The sequence below is a fragment of the Saccopteryx leptura genome, chromosome 13 (assembly GCF_036850995.1).
Source record: "Saccopteryx leptura isolate mSacLep1 chromosome 13, mSacLep1_pri_phased_curated, whole genome shotgun sequence".
NCBI classification, from domain to species: Eukaryota; Metazoa; Chordata; class Mammalia; order Chiroptera; family Emballonuridae; genus Saccopteryx; species Saccopteryx leptura.
In genome coordinates this window covers 37,349,498-37,364,185 of record NC_089515.1, presented here as the reverse complement: position 1 = coordinate 37,364,185, position 14,688 = coordinate 37,349,498, and the positions used below count along the sequence as shown (strand labels likewise).

General features: G+C 43.5%; 2 pseudogenes; one reads left to right on the top strand and one right to left on the bottom strand.

The window, feature by feature from the left end:
* Positions 1-1,470: 1,470 nt before the first annotated feature.
* Positions 1,471-2,213, top strand: LOC136384632 (vitamin K epoxide reductase complex subunit 1 pseudogene; annotated as a pseudogene).
* A 9,550-nt stretch (positions 2,214-11,763) lies between these two features.
* Positions 11,764-11,931, bottom strand: LOC136384846 (small nuclear ribonucleoprotein F pseudogene; annotated as a pseudogene).
* Positions 11,932-14,688: the final 2,757 nt, after the last annotated feature.

The following is a 14,688-nucleotide window of genomic DNA, read 5'->3' as shown; positions in this document are numbered from 1 at the left end:
CGATGTCATCATTTCTTCTAGCTGAATAGTATACCATGGTGTATATGTACCCCATCTTCTTTATCCAGTCTTCTATTTTTTTTACAGTGATTAAAAGCCTTTAAGCAAACTCTTGGCCAATACAGCAAGAATCCATAAAAGAGTAGTGTCCTTAACATGTTCACCAAGTCCAAGTTGGCCCCATCACCATGCCAAATTCCTGAAATATGCAACCCAACCACAGTTCAGTCTGTTAGGAGCTGTCACAGGGAGCAGGAGTCCAGAAAAGTCCACATCCAGGAAAAGTCCTCATGGCACTGGAATTGTTGTCACCATTCTATACTTTGCAGCTCATGTCCAAGTCCCAATGACCGCTGCTTCTAGCTGGTAATGATTCAGGTAGACCTTTTTTTTTTTTTTTTTTTTTTTTTTTTTTTTTGTATTTTTCTGAAGCTGGAAACAGGGAGAGACAGTCAGACAGACTCCCGCATGCACCCGACCTGGATCCACCCGGCACGCCCACCAGGGGGCGACGCTCTGCCCACCAGGGGGCGATGCTCTGCCCCTCCGGGGCGTCGCTCTTTTGCGACCAGAGCCACTCCAGCGCCTGGGGCAGAGGCCAAGGAGCCATCCCCAGCGCCCGGGGCCATCTTTGCTCCAATGGAGCCTTGGCTGCGGGAGGGGAAGAGAGAGACAGAGAGGAAGGAGAGGAGGAGGGGTGGAGAAGCAGATGGGCGCCTCTCCTGTGTGCCCTGGCCGGGAATCGAACCCGGGACTTCTGCACGCCAGGCCGACGCTCTACCACTGAGCCAACCAGCCAGGGCCTAGATCTTTTTTTTTTTTAATAGAGACAGAGAGTCAGAGAGAGAGATAGACAGGGACAGACAGACAGAAACAGAGAGATGAGAAACATCAATCATTAGTTTTTCGTTGCGCATTGCGACACCTTAGTTGTTCATTGATTGCTTTCTCATATGTGCCTTGACCGTGGGCCTTCAGCAGACCGAGTAACCCCTTGCTAGAGCTAGCAACCTTGGGTCCAAGCTGGTGAGCTTTTGCTCAAACCAGATGAGCCCGCGCTCAAGCTGGCGACCTCGGGGTCTCGAACCTGGGTCCTTGGCATCCTAGTCTGATGCTCTATCCACTGCGCTACCGCCTGGTCAGGCTAGTTTTAAATTCTTAAGGTTGTCATGTGAATTCTTCATGGCCACTAGCTTTAAGCACTCTGATTACTATGAAAGAGAAGTTGCCCCAAACCTGGTGTGGAAAGGAATCTTTTCACATGATGTAATTTGTAACCTCCTTTCTGTGAAAAAATTAACATTCCCAATAAAATGCTTAAGTAACTTTCTGGTAAGCATTAATGGTAAGTCTTGTTCCGGGAAACCAGTCATCGATCCACCCTGCTGACTGAGACTAAACAATCTAGTGACCTTTTAACAAGCATTCTTTTCTATTCGGATATTCCTATAAAAATGCATTTTGGGAGACATGGGTGCTACCTGGCGGAGCCCCGGAGGGGCGCGGCTTGCGCTCTGCCTCGCTGGCTTCGTGCTCTCTGTCTACGCGCACCACGTGAAGGTTGCGCGCGCCCGGGACTGGGATTACCGTGCGCTCTGCGACGTGGGCACCGCTATCAGCTGTTCGCGCGTCTTCTCCTCCAGGTGGGGTCGGGGCTTTGGACTGGTGGAGCAAGTGCTGGGCTCAGACAGTGTCTTCAATCAATCCGACAGCATATTCGGGTGCATCTTCTATACACTGCAGCTGTTGTTAGGTTGCCTCCGGGGCCGCTGGGTATCTGTCCTGCTACAGCTGAGCTCCCTGGTGTCCCTCGCTGGCTCTGTCTACCTGGCCTGGGTCCTGTTCTTCGTGCTCTATGACTTCTGCATCGTTTGCATCACGACCTATACCATCAATGTGGGCCTGATGGTGCTTAGCTTCCGGGAGGTTCAGGGACCCCAGGGCAAGGTTAAAGGGCACTGAGCCCTCATGCCAACCCAGGCTGACCTGACTGCTTATGCTCTGCATTGGCATGTCAGCCTTGCCCAAGGTAGACATGCCTGGGTCCTTGGACGAGTCTACAACTGCCTCCAGCGTATCCAGGATAACGGACCAAATGTGCCCCACTCTTTCCTCTACTAGTTAGTGCCTCTGGCTCTGCTCCCGAGGGTTAGTTCCCAAAGCTCCTGCCATTGCCCAAGGAAAGAAGATTCTGAGCAATAAAAGTTATTCAATTAGCTAAAAAAAAAAAATAAATAAAAAAGCATTTTGATCACCTTATTAGAGAATTTGCCCTTGCAGAAAAATTATAATAAGCCTCAAAAGTGCTTATAAGTAATGCTCATGAATGCTCTAGATTCAGATCTCTGCTGTGGAATCTAGCTTTGTTAGAAACCCAATGGATGAGGATCCTCTCAGCTGCCTACTGCTTACCAACCCGTTTTCTGTTTCTCCATCATTTCCTCTATCCTTTGATGACTTCTGCTGCTAACTGATCTGGCCTGGAGACACTAAAATGGCTTAATCTTTTTATTTTTTATTTTTTATTTTTTTTAAATTTTTTTTATTTTTCTGAAGCTAGAAACGGGGAGAGACAGTCAGACAGACTCCCGCATGCGCCCGACCGGGATCCACCCGGCATGCCCACCAGGGGGCGATGCTCTGCCCCTCCGGGGCGTCGCTCTGTTGTGACCAGAGCCCACTCTAGCTCCTGGGGCAGAGGCCAAGTAGCCATCCCCAGTGCTCAGGCCATCTTTGCTCCAATGGAGCCTCGGCTGCGGGAGGGGGAGAGAGAGACAGAGAGGAAGGAGAAGGGGAGGGGTGGAGAAGCAGATGGGCGCTTCCCCTGTGTGCCTTGGCCGGGAATCGAACCCAGGACCTCTGCACGCCAGGCCGAGGCTCTACCACTGAGCCAACTGGCCAGGGCCAATGGCTTAATCTTCATCTCTATTGGAGCCTTGTCTTGGAGCCTTGTTTCCCTTAAATGCTTATGAGCCACATCTCAAATGCCAACTGCAGTTTTTCAGGAAAGATATCATCGAAGAGATGCCTCATGAAGATGAACTTAATTGTCCAATATCTGGCCTGGAAACAGAAGAGAGGAGATAAACTCCAGGCTAATCTATAAGGTCAATAGTCTGATCTGGATATCAATAGAGATTGTCTCACCAAACCCTGAACACAAGACAGAGAAACATCCTTTGCAGCCTGAATGAGGCATGCTTGGGATAAATAAAAGGAGATTCTACTTCATGGGGTGAATAGTGAGCCAAGAGAAATATTATGAGATTTAAAATGTTTTGATATATTCACAAATAATAGAGACACAATTAAAGAACCCTAAAATGCTTGGAAAATGTTTCTGTGACGATTGTAATCAGGGAGACTTACATTTCAAATCTATTGTTGAGGATGCTGTTTGTCTAAACCAGTGCTGGTCAACCTGGTCCCTACCGCCCACTAGTGGGTGTTCCAGCTTTCATGGTGGGCGGTAGCAGAGCAACCAAAGTATAAATAAAAAGATAGATTTAACTATAGTAAGCTGTTTTATAAAGATTTATTCTGTCAAACTTAGCAAAAATCCGACATAAAGTACTTGGTAAGTAATTATTATTATATGCTTTAACTTGCTGTAACTCTGCTTTATAAATTTTATAAAGTGAAGTTACTTCCCTACTTTATAAATCACCATTACTGTGGAACCGGTGGGCGGTTAGAAAATTTTACTACTAACAGAGATACAAAAGTGGGCCGTAGGTATAAAAAAGTTGACTCCCCCTGGTCTAAACAGACCGTTGATACAATCCAGAAGTTACTATTTTTTGTTTTTGCTTTGACTAGAAGTTTTTGTTTTTATCATTTTGATAAAAATTACAGAGAAAGAAGCATATTATTTATATAGCATCCTGCTAAATTTTACACTTGATCTTAGCCAAAAGGCCGAGAAGCGATGCATCCTGCTAAATTTTCCTATGATAAAGGAATATGGGGCTGGTTGGTTCAAATAGTGTTACATGCCATTTCTTAAGGTCTCCATTGTTAAGGAGGTTGAAGAGTACAATGGCGTTGAGTTCAGACTCAAGAGTCTGAATCCCACCCAGCTCTGCCATGCACCACACAGGAATTTTTCAGTAAGTCTCTTAAAGTCACCCAGCCTATTGTTTCCTCTTATATAAAATGGGAGTACCTTCTCCACAGTATTTCTGAAATCACCTGTTCTTGTTTTGTTTTTGTTTTTCTTTGCATCCCTTTCTTCCTTTTTTTTTTTTTTTTTTCATTTTTCTGAAGCTGGAAACGGGGAGAGACAGTCAGACAGACTCCCGCATGCGCCCGACCGGGATCCACCTGGCATGCCCACCATGGGGCGACGCTCTGCCCACCAGGGGGCGATGCTCTGCCCATCCTGGGCGTCGCCATATTGCGACCAGAGCCACTCTAGCGCCTGGGGCAGAGGCCACAGAGCCATCCCCAGCGCCCGGGCCATCTTTGCTCCAATGGAGCCTTGGCTGCGGGAGGGGAAGAGAGAGACAGAGAGGAAAGTGCGGCGGAGGGGAGGAGAAGCAAATGGGCACTTCTCCTGTGTGCCCTGGCCGGGAATCGAACCCGGGTCCTCCGCACGCTAGGCCGACGCTCTACCGCTGAGCCAACCGGCCAGGGCCCTCCCTTTCTTCCTTTTTTAGTAATACTTTTCTTTTAGAGAATAACCTCTTCTTAACTTTGATCCCAATAGTTCAAGTAAGACTGACATCAGCTGAAAGGGTCTGCAGGTATCTCAGAAAAGCCTCCAAAGTGATGAATTCAGTGGTGGACATGTGACCTGACCAAGGCCAATCAGAATCAATTCTGGGACTTTCGTTGAGGTTGTTGGGTTATGTATTAGTCAGCTAAGGTGCTATAACAAAATATCATAGACTGGGTGGTTTAAATAATAGAAATTTATTTCTCACATTTCTGAAACCTAAGTTCAATAACTGACCCTACTAGTGCCAGTAGGGTCAGTTTCTGGTAAGGACTCATCCTAGCTTATAAGTAGCTGTTTCCTCACTGTGTCCCTATATGATGAGGGGAGAGAGTTCTCCCGTGTCTGGTTCCTCTTATAAGAACACCAATCCCATTGGACCAGGGCCCCACTCTTACACCCTCACTTAACCTTAGTTACTTCCTAAAGGCTCCATTTCCAAAATCTGTCACACTGGGAGGTCAGGACTTTAATATATGGAGTTGGGGTTGTGCAAAATGCAGTCCATAGCAGATTGTTGTGCTGATAGAATATAAGCATAGAGCTAATGACCTTCATTTCACATGAACACAGGGAATAAAGCAATTTAGAAGGAAGTAGAGCTGAGAGAACAGCATTGTATTGATGACACTGTCAAGGCTGTGGACCCGACCATGTCTTAGGCCAACTCTGTTCCAAGGCCTCCGGATTCCTGAGCCTATTCTTTCTCTTTTGCTTAAACATTTTTGAGCTGGATTTTTGCTATTTTAAACCAAAAAATTTTTTGACTAATAGTGAGTTATTGGGAAGATAAAATGAGATTGCACATATAAAATGCTTAACATGGCACCTGGAGAAGAGTAAGTGCTCAATAAATACTAGTTATTATTATTATCAGTGATCACATTAATGACAGAGTCAAATGATTTTGGGTTTCCTGAGACACCTAATAAAACATGGAACAACTTATCATCTGAACACTGTTGTGCGGGTAATTTAGAGAACTTGGAGTTTTGTGAAAACTCATTTTTGAAGGACATAGGGCTGTTGGGCCGATTGCCTTCAGCATAAAAGAAACAGTCACAGTGGCACATGATTCATAACTTTTAGACAATGTGATTTGTCTTTCCAATGGAGAAAAAGTCAGTGGATTTTTTTTTTTTTTGTATTTTTCTGAAGCTGGAAATGGGGAGAGACAGTCAGACAGACTCCTGCATGAGCCCGACCGGGATCCACCTGGCACGCCCACCAGGGGTGACGCTCTGCCCACCAGGGGGCGATGCTCTGCCCCTCCGGGGCGTCGCTCCGTTGCAACCAGAGCCACTCTAGCACCTGGGGCAGAGGCCAAGGAGCCATCCCCAGCGCCCGGGCCATCTTTGCTCCAATGGAGCCTTGGCTGCAGGAGGGGAAGAGAGAGACAGAGAGGAAGGAGGGGAGGGGGTGGAGAAGCAAATGGGCGCTTCTCCCATGTGCCCTGGCCGGGAATCGAACCCGGGTCCCCCCGCACGCCAGGCCGACACTCTACCGCTGAGCCAACCAGCCAGGGCCAGTGGATATATTTTTAATTGGAGAGCTGAAGTTACAGAAAGTGATTGCTTCTGGTCTTCAAATCAGTTCAACAAAGATGATGAGTAGAAGGGAGAGGAAGAAAAATAAGAAAACATACAATGTTGCACCAAACCATTTAGCTATTTTATTTAAATAAACATGGAACAAAACTAATGGTCTGATGTTTTGGTTTTCATACTTGGTAAGATATTATACTGATGAGAAAGAAAACTGTCATGACAGCAGTTCTAATTTATGATCTACTTTCATTCACATCAGGGGATTTGCTTTGTATTAATGGCAGAAAATAAATATTCTTATTGTTTTGTTTATGAAAATACTTTTCATCTAGACTTTATTTTTCTTAAGTGGGAAGAGAGATTGACTCCGGCATGCATCTTACTCAGGACCCACTCAGCAACCCCTGACTGGGACGGATGCTCAAATCAACTGAGCTATCCTCAGTGCCTGAAGCTGATGTTTGGACCAATTGAGCCACTGGCTGTGAGAAGGGAAAAGAGAGAAGGGGGAGCGGGAGGGGAAGAGAAGTATATGGTTGCTTCTCATGTGTGTCCTGACCAGGGATTGAACCTGGGATGTCTGCATGCTGGACCAACACCTTATCCACTGAGTCAACCAGCCAGGGCCTAGATCTTTTTTTTTTTCTTTTTAAAGAAATTTATTGCCTGACCAGGTGGTGGCGCAGTGGATACAGCATTGGACTGGGACGTGGAAGACCCAGGCTCAAGAACCCGAGGTCACCAACTTGAGCGTGGGCTCATCTGGTTTGAGCAAGGCTCACCAGCTTGAGCCCAAGGTCGCTGGCTTGAGCAAGGGGTCACTCAGTCTGCTGTAGCCCCCCAGCCAAGGCACATATGAGAAAACAATCAATGAACAACTAAGGTGCCACAATGAAGAATTGATGCTTCTCATCTCTCTCCCTTTCTGCCTGTCTCTATCTGTCCCTCTCTCTGACTCTCTCTGTCTCTGTCACATAAAAAAACCCCAACTTATTTATATTCTATTTAAAATTTCAACTTTAAACTTTACATTTTTTTTTTTTTGTATTTTTCCGAAGCTGGAAACGGGGAGAGACAGTCAGACAGACTCCCGCATGCGCCCGACCGGGATCTACCCGGCACGCCCACCAGTGGCGATGTTCTGCCCACCAGGGGGCGATGCTCTGCCCCTCCGGGGCATCACCCTGCGGCGACCAGAGCCACTCCAGCGCCTGAGGCAGAGGCCAAGGAGCCATCCCCAGCACCCGGGCCATCCTTGCTCCAATGGAGCCTTGGCTGCGGGAGGGGAAGAGAGAGACAGAGAGGAAGGAGGGGGGGGGGGTGGAGAAGCAAATGGGAGCTTCCCCCATGTGTCCCGGCCAGGAATCAAACCCGGGTCCCCCGCACGCCAGGCCGACGCTCCACCGCTGAGCCAACCGGCCAGAGCCTAAACTTTACATTTTAAGTTTAAAGTAATTTCTCTTTCTCTCTCTCTCTTGTTACAGAAGAATATTTTTAAAAAGAATTCTAGTATTTCATTTAGAATTTAAATAAACCCTGAAGTACTTAGAGACCTTAATAAGAGTGTAGTCTTGACCAAGTGAAGAAATCCTACTAAAATATGTTTGTGTGTGTATTAGGTGGGATGAGAAATTTTCAAAGCAATAAAAATGTATAATGATGTGGAGGGAACCTGGAATTTAATTTTTAGAAGTGACTCAGCTCTAACACTCTCTGTCAAAACGTAGAAGGCTCAGGGCTATAGAAGAGTCTCTGAATTTTGTAACCTCAAAAATAAGAAAATAAATACAAATCCTCAAACTTTTGCCATTTCAATGGATGAGGAAATAGAAAACATAAAAATAAGATATCTGGACAGTACAGGGACATATTGTTCCATATCTTCATTTTAAAATTACTGCTGTAAAGCCAGAGTTTCTGTTTTGTACTAAGCACCATGTTTGATGTGATAAGAATTTTCAGCAGTATGATCCAGGTATATTTTTAGTGTTGCCATTAGTAAAGATAGACTATAGAAACATATAGAGGGGGACATCTTGAGGTTATTAAAAAGCCAATGGGGAATTAAAGTCCCTGTCATTGAGGTGTCTAACTCCTTTGCGACAAAACTAGAATGGCCTACATAAAATGTTTTGCAAAACCTTCAGAAGAATATAGATATGATTTTACTTTCTATTTTGTCCATTAGTAGAAAAGATGATGGTTTCCTTTAAGGTTGAGAATTATGTGCTAAATTTGTTCAGAATTTGGTGTGCAGTAATTACTTCTTTACATTATTACCTCCCTAGAGTAGTTGATATATATATATTTTTGTTCTATAAAAATGCACAGTTGTTTTATTTTTTATTTTATTTTTTTAATAATTTTATTTTTAATGGGGCGACATCAATAAATCAGGATACATATATTCAAAGATAACAACTCCAGGTTATCTTGTCATTCACTTATGTTGCATACCCATCACCCAAAGTCAGATTGTCCTCTATCACCTTCTATCTAGTTTTCTTTGTGCCCCTCCCCCTCCCCCTTTCCCTCTCCCTCTCCCCCCTTCCCCCGTAACCACCACACTCTTATCAATGTCTCTTAGTTTCACTTTTATGTCCCACCTACGTATGGAATAATGAAGTTCCTGGTTTTTTCTGCTTTACTTATTTCACTTCGTATAATATTAATAAACAAAAAAAGGAAGGAAACATATATTAGTGATGGTAGCAAAGGCAGTTCATTCATTGCCTTCAATTATTGGTCAAGGACTTCTATTGCACCTTAATATGTCACTCACAGGATATTAGGATAGAGGGCATAGAATGACGCAGAAGGCAGGTATCTTAGCTTAACCTGATGGAACATCTACCTTAGCAGAGGAAACAGGCCCAAGACGCAAAGGCCTAGTGGATAGAAGAAAAAGATCTAAGTTGGTGAAATGGCATGAATTGGTGAAACTATAACCAAGAATAAACATGCTATGTTACTGATTTACTAATCTTAGTCTGACTAGCCATAAAATAGAGTTAAATAAGAATGTACTAACAAAGTAAGCTTATAAAAGAATTCCTGTAAAATGTTAAATACAGTTTGTTGCACTTATAACCATGATTCAATAATTTAGTAATCAAAGTTGTGTGTTCTGTAGCAAATCAAAAGTATATAATCGTCTGACCAGGTGGTGGTGCAGTGGATAGAAACAGGGGTCCTGAAACTTTTTACACAGGGGGCCAGTTCACTGTCCCTCAGACCGTTGGAGGGCCACCACATACAGTGCTTCTCTCACTGACCACCAGTGAAAGAGCTGCCCCTTCCGGAAGTATGGCGGGGGGCCGGATAAATGGCCTCAGGGGGCCGCATGCGGCCCACGGGCCATAGTTTGGGGACACCTGGTAGAGTCTCAGCTTGTGATGCTGAAAACTCAGGTTTGAAACTGAAGTTGCTGGCTTGAATGCAGGCTCACCAGCTTGAGCACAGGGTTGCTAGCTTGAGCATGGGATCAGAGGCATGACCCCATGGTTGCTGGCTTGAGCCCATAGGGCACTGGCTTGATCCCAAGGTCGCTGGCTTGAGCAAGGGGTCACCAGCTCAGGTGGAGCCCCCCAGTCAAGGCACATATCAGAAGCAAACAATGAACAAGTAAGATGCTGCAACTATGAGTTGACACTTCTCATCTCTCTCCTTTCCTATCTGTCTGTCCCTCATTCTCTCTCTCTCTCTTTTGCTAAAATAAATAAATAAATAAATAAATATGTAAAATCAATCCTGCACTTTCACCTCTGGCCAAGTTATAGTTAAAAGGACTGTTTTCCTTCAGCTGATGAACATCAAAGGTTAACATCAGGTGCCTCCTCTCTCTCCCTCATCACAGGATAAGGCCAAGCAGACAGCCTGACTGTGGCAATTTGTGGACGCTTATTTATTTATTTATTTATTTATTTATTTTTTACAGAGGCAGAGATAGACAGGGACAGACAGACAGGAACGAAGAGAGATGAGAAGTATCAATCATCAGTTTCTCGTTGCGCGTTGCGACTTCTTAGTTGTTCATTGATTGCTTTCTCACATGTGCCTTGACCGTGGGCCTTCAGCAGACCGAGTAACCCCCTGCTGGAGCCAGGGGCCTTGGGTCCAAGCTGGTGAGCTCTTTGCTCAAGCCAGATGAGCCCGTGCTCAAGCTGGCGACCTCGGGGTCTCGAACCTGGGTCCTTCCGCATCCCAGTCCGATGCTCTATCCACTGCGCCACCACCTGGTCAGGCTGTGGACGCTTATTGCATGAACTAAAAACCTTAGTTTATAAGTTAATTGCCAGCTTAAGTTCCTGTAACAACAGAATGGACTCTGACCTTCAAATGCGCCAGTTCTGAGAGATATGAGACTTATATCCACTTACTGAACAAACTGTGCTGAGAGCCTTCAGCAAAGAATGCTGAACCTCCTCCTTTTGATTCCATTATTCTAGTTTTGCTTATTCCCCACTGCCCTTCTTCCTCCTTATAAAAACCCCTGCCGGCACCAGAAGGGGGAGATAGGTTTTGAGGCCAGAAGTCCCTCCATCTTCTTAGGTGGCTGGCACTTGCATAAACCTCTATTCTGCTCACCAGTCAGATAATTGGTTTTCATGGTGGCAGGCAGCCAGATCTGAGGGTTATTTTTCTGGTTTCAGTTTCTGTGACAAACCAAAAGGAGAAGGTACTGACTAAAGTTCTTCAACGATAATGAAAAAAAAAATACTGTGTGGGCCATGGACTGCATCTGTAGTAAGGTGACCATCTTTTTTACTATGAAAAGGAGGACAGCCTGACCAGGCAGTGGCGCAGTGGATAGAGCATTGGACTGGGATGCTGAGGACCCGGGTTCGAGACCCTGAGGTCGCCAGCTTGAGCGCGGGCTCATCTGGTTTGAGCAATAGCTCACCAGCTTGGACCCAAGGTCGCTGGCCCGAGTAAGGGGTTACTCGGTCTGCTGAAGGCCCGCGGTCAAGGCACATAAGAGAAAGCAATCAATGAACAGCTAAGGTGTCGCAATGCGCAATGAAAAACTAATGATTGATGTTTCTCATCTCTCCGTTCCTGTCTGTCTCTCCCAGTCTATCCCTCTCTCTGACTCTGTCTCTGTAAAAAAAAAAAAAAAAAAAGAAGAAGAAAAGGAGAACAAAAATAAACTGAAGAAAACAATATCGTAAATAAAAAAATTTTTTATTCATTGCGACAATAATACACTATGAAAGATGCATAATAAAAACATTTGTAATATTTTATATTGCAATTATGTTTACAGGCCTATTAATTTTTAATAATGATTGTAAGAAAAAAGTACTCATTTAGATACAAATACATCGCATCACATGATTTGACTTTGGGTGATGGGTATATAACACAATCGACAGTTCAAATATTATAGAGATGTTTACCTGAAACCTATGTACTCTTATTGATCAATGTCACCCCATTAAATTTAATTGTCTAACCCCCCCCAAAAAAAACCCCCCAAAAGGACTTCCCCCAGATGTCCTATAGGTCTCCATCTATGTATTCTTCTGTGTTTGCAAACTGCATGTTCATAAAGCCATCTACAGATGCCAGGTAGCTTTTGTGCTCCATTCTCCACTTAAGTTTCACCATTACTGACTTTCCTGTTAATCTGTTGAGGAAAGGTTTGGGATTGAGGAGCAAACTCATTGTGACATGGGCAAATGCTCAAATGAGGCTACTTGCAGCAGACCCAGCTGTCCCATCTTCCTGACAGCAGCAGCTACCATAGAACCGAAACGCAGAGATTCAAGAGAAATGGGAAGTTAGTTTTTTTTTGTATTTTTCTGAAGCTGGAAACGGGGAGACAGTCAGACAGACTCCCGCATGCGCCCGACGGGGATCCACCCGGCACGCCCACCAGGGGCGACGCTCTGCCCACCAGGGGGCGTCGCTCTGTTGCGACCAGAGCCACTCTAGCGCCTGGGGCAGAGGCCAAGGAGCCATCCCCAGCGCCGGGGCCATCTTTGCTCCAATGGAGCCTCCCTGCGGGAGAGGAAGAGAGAGACAGAGAGGAAGGAGAGGGGGAGGGGTGGAGAAGCAGATGGGCGCTTCTCCTGTGTGCCCTGGCCGGGAATCGAACCCGGGACTTCTGCACGCCAGGCCGACGCTCTACCACTGAGCCAACCGGCCAGGGCTGGAAGTTAAAGTTTATCAGCGACCTGAGAGTTTAGTAGGAGTGAGTTATGTAGTAGGGATTGAGGAGAAAAGGTTTACACGGAATGCTACAGCAGAGGAAACAGGATATTTGAACTTTACAAGTAGTTGTAGTCCTGAGAGTGAGACAGGAAATGAACAAGGGGTGAGCTGGAGTTTTAGGGCTCAGAAAACAAGAGATTGAATAAGTCATCCTGAGAATTTAAAACTTAATGAGAACTCATGAAACAATTGTAAACAAAGGAGTGATTTAATCATGGTATATTTTAATAGGAATACTCTGGTTGGTGTGTGTGGAATTGAATGGACGTGGTGGGAACAGGTAGGATGTTATTGCAATAGTTCAGGTGAGATGGGTTGGGCTTGGGTTGAAGGTTGAAATAGAGTGGCATTTTATCATTTGAGATTAGGAGTAGCTGTGTCCGATAACATCATATTACAGAAGCGTGGACAGATAGATGTTTATTTTTTTCCTTGCATAATTACAGTCTGCACATAGTTAGCTTAGAATTAGATTAGTGGCTTCACAATCACCAAGGACCAGATCCGTTACATCTTATTTTACAAGTGATTTCACTTCTTGGTACAACATGGCTGCTTTAATTCCAGACCTGTTGTTTTTATTATAGTCAATGTGAATGAGGAAGAAAGGAAAATAGTATGTTTCCTCCCTTTAAGGGCATTTCTAGAAATTACACATGACACTTCTAGTTACAGCTCATTGGACAGAACTTATTCACAAGGGCGCATGTTGTTGAAAGGAGTGCCAGGAAATAAAATGGTTATTTTAGGGACTACCAGTCTGGTTGAAGACCTGGGGTTTCATGACCAAGGACAAAAAGAACCGTGAATAGTTCTTTTGGGGGACAACCAGTATCTGACAGAAACAGACAAAGTTGAGATATGTTTTGGAGGTAAAATTAGCAGGATTTGGTAATTGATTTAATGTGAGGGGGGATGGGGAAGGAAAGGAGAAGAGAGAAATCTGATTCCCATTTTTCTGACATAATGTGATAAACAGTAGTACCTTTTTTAAAAATAAAGAAATGAAAGGAGGGACAAATTTGAGGCAAAGAACAAGAATTAATTAGCTGTTGGAGTTTGTCTAACCTGCCCTCAACTTTACAGAGAAACAATTTATCAGTTTTTTAAAATATCTTTTTAATGTTCTATGCCTATACAGGTGTGTGGGTATTAGTGTATGTATGATCTCTGTGTATACACAATCACACATACATACATCTAATTTTTTTTTTTTTTACAGAATGGTAATGTTCAATCACATCATTATACACCTTGAATTTTTCACTTAATTATTTTTGAGATGTTTCCATATAAGAATATGAAAGAAGTGCCTTACTATTTTTAATCATTATAGAATATTACATTGTACAGTTGTGCCATAATTTAATCAGTCTCTAAGTTGTTTCTAGATTTTTCCTATTATGTAAAAGGCTGCAAAGGTTGTTCTTGTACATGTTATAATTACCACAGGATTGAATATAACGGTGGGATAAATTCCTTTAAGTAAAATTACTGGGTTCAAAGGCATATGCATTAAAAGTTTTGATTTGTCTATTTCACTTCACAGAGGTTTTAACAATTCATACTCCCACCAGCAATACATCAGAGTGCCTCTCTATGCTCTTGACAACTCAAATGTGTTAAGATTTCTGATCTTTGCCAAGCCTCTAGCTTAGAAAATAGTACTGATTTGGTTTCAATTTTTGTGTTTTCTTTATGAGAGGTAAAAAGCTTCATATTTAAAAATCTGTTTTTATTTTTCCTTTTCTAAACATGTCTTCATTTTTGCTACGGCATTGTTAATGCTTTTCTTATAGATTTGAAGGAATTGGTGCTATATTAAAGAGATTAGCTATTATGTTTTGCAAATATTTTTCTGTTTGCTTCCTTTATTATGTTTACTTTACTCTTACAGTAAATTCTGTCCTGTAAATTAAATTTATTTGATTGTTATTCTTTTTTTGAGATATAATTGACATATAACATTAAATTAGTTTCAAGTGTACAACATAATGATTAAATATACATATGTATTGCAAAATGATCACCACAATAAGTCTAGTTAACATCCATCACCAAACATATTCACAATTTTTTTTCTTGTGATGAGAACTTCTAAGATCTCTTTTAGCAACTTTTAAACAGATAATATGGTATTATTAATTATTGTCATCATGTCCCCAGAATTTACTTACTTTATAACCTCTGTTATCTAGAGATTAAAAA